Below are 2,586 nucleotides of genomic sequence, written 5' to 3' on the forward strand. Positions count from 1 at the left end.
GGATTGAGCCCCACATTGGGCTCTCTGCTCAACGGGACGCCTGCTTTTCCCTCTCTGTCTGCCTGCCTCTCTGCCTACTTGTGATCTCTCTCTCTGTCAAATAAATAAATAAATAAATGCATTTGCTAGTTTGTCTACCTCTGACCTACATCATTTCCATAAGAATGTGTCAGTCGTAGGATAGTCCACGCTGTGGCTGAACTGGCCTGGAAACCCTTTCTGGCACACCTCAGCCAAGACCCAGGAAATCTCCTCCGCAAAATCCCAGTCTTAGCCCCTTCCTCCTCCTCCCTCAACCAGACAGCCTCCCATCCAGCTGTGTTGTTGGTCCAGTAACCATAGCACTGGGCCGAAATTATTATTCTTGCTTCTTCAGCTGTTCACAAACTAAAATAGGAAAAAAAATACCAAAGAAATTATCCAGGCTGCAGTGCAGAAAGGAAATGCAAATTGACATTATAATTATGGTTTGATTCATCTGTCTCTTCCAGTGGACTGTGAACTTCAGAGGACCAGGTCTCTCTTGCCTCCCAGCTTCGACCCACCCAAAGCAAAGACTCAATAGATGTTTGCAAAGTGGATGAAAGAGAAGGTGTTTTTTGCCCAGGCCCTGAGGCAAAATCTGATTTGTCAGGAAGAATTCTGGCGGGGGCTGTCAGCTCGCTAAGCCCTCCTCTCCCACCTCCTCTGAGGCTTTCCCTTTGCTTCCACCCTGAGCACATGCCCTAGGGGGCTCTTAGAAGGACATCTCATCCCCCAACCACTTCAGCTGAGAGAAGACCTGCACCCCCCACACCAGACTCGCCCCCCACCCCCCACCATGAGCTGCTTTTCTTCCCTTCCCCCACACCAATGGCAGGAATGGCTCAGATGGAGAGTCACCAAGCAACAGTATGTATTTTTTAAGATTAATTTATTTATTTTTAGAAAGAGAGAGAGAGAGCACATGCGCAGAGGGAGAGGGAGAGAACCTCACACGGACTTTTCCCTGAGTGCGGAGCCCAACGGCGGGCTCTATCTCAAGACCCTGAGATCATGACCTAAACCAGTATCAGGTCAGATGCTTAACCAACTGAGTCACCCAGGGACCCCAACAGTATTTTTTTTTTCATATATTTATTTGTCAGAGAGAGAAAGAGTGTGCGTGCCTGCACAAGCAGGGGAAGCAGCAGGCAGAGGCAGGGGGAGAAGCAGGCTCCCTGCAGTCGAAGCCTGAGGCGGGGCTCGATCCCGGGACCCAGAGACCAGACCTGAACCGAAGGCAGGTGCTTAACCAACTGAGCCACCCAGGCGCCCCCAGTATTTTCTTTTTTAATAAATAAATAAGGGTCACCTAGGACCTGGACTGGACTTTGACCTGCTGAGAGGCTTTTGGTTCCAGTACTGGGGTCCCTCTCAATCACCTTGTGGCCCAAACCCCTTTGTAGGGATGGCCTTTCCCAGCCTCATTTCAGGGCAGTCTCTGCAGAGACTCCCATCTGAGCTTCTGTGTGGTCCTGAAGTCTTCAATCCAGCAAACATAGAACACCCTTATTACATGCTTTAGTGATACCTGCTACTTTGCTAATCACTTAAATTGAAAAGCACTCTAAAGGGGCTGTTAACATTTATGTTTTTGTTTATTTTTTCAAGTAGGCTCCATGCCCAACATGGGGCTTAAGCTCACAACCCTAAGATCAAGCGTCGTCCATGCTCCACCGACTGAGCCAGCCAGCCAACCTATGTGTTGCTAAACTTTAATTCCCTCAACAGCCCTGTGTAGGTGATTGCATACAATCTCCTTTTGCAGCTGAAGACTCAGATCCAGAGAGGTTGAGCAACTTACCCTAAGTCACACAGGAAGGGAGCAGAACCTAGATGCAAACCTAGATCTGTGTGACTCCAGAACCCGAATGCTTAACTACTATACACACTGCAATCCGTGTTGCTTCATTTATCCCTTCCTTCCACCAGTAATATTCCAAGCGTGTTACCTGAGCCAGGCCTTGCACAAAGTGATGGGATTCAATGGTGGAAAACAAAGTCCCTCCCCTTAGACGCATAATCTGGTGTCCCGGAAATCTCATGTACACACATACTTACAAGCTCTCCTGGATGCTCTGTGGGCAAAGCACCAAAGGCGATGAGAGTAGCACAGGACTGGCTTGGGGTTCAGAAAGGCTTCTATGACAAAGTGGTCTTTAGTAAAGGCCCAGATCTGGGGGGGAACACAGCTCCTTGAAGGAGTGCATTAGAAAAACGGGACAAAGGCCGGCACGTCTAGATCCCAGAGAGCATCAGAAAGTGGTGCAGGATTAGGGAAGAGAGGGTCAAGGCCAAATCCCTCAGGGTCTGGTCGGCCAAAGCAAGGGAGTTGGAAAGATTGAAAGGGTTTTCAATAGAGTGGTGAATTCACACTTGCTTTCTGGAAAGATCACTCTGGCTGCTGTTTGGAGAACAGACTGGAAGGGGCAATGGTTACAGCGGTCCAGGGAAATGGTGATGTGGCTTGATGTGGGCTGTTAGTGACAAGCGAGGGGAGAGGAGGAAGGGGTATGTGGGATAGGGTTTTGAAAGGAAGTCCAGTAAGATTGAATGTGTATTTCC

At 49.0% G+C, this 2,586-nt stretch overlaps 1 non-coding gene across 1 annotated transcript; it reads right to left on the reverse strand.

Annotated features, from left to right (window-relative positions):
• Positions 1–1,209: 1,209 nt before the first annotated feature.
• On the reverse strand, positions 1,210–1,292 carry TRNAR-UCG. Its single transcript has one exon. It is a non-coding gene; the product is annotated as a tRNA-Arg (tRNA).
• Positions 1,293–2,586: the final 1,294 nt, after the last annotated feature.

The sequence above is a fragment of the Mustela putorius genome, unplaced genomic scaffold (genome assembly GCF_011764305.1).
Source record: "Mustela putorius furo isolate JIRA1106 unplaced genomic scaffold, ASM1176430v1.1 tig00003853_pilon_pilon_pilon, whole genome shotgun sequence".
Lineage (NCBI taxonomy): Eukaryota > Metazoa > Chordata > Mammalia > Carnivora > Mustelidae > Mustela > Mustela putorius.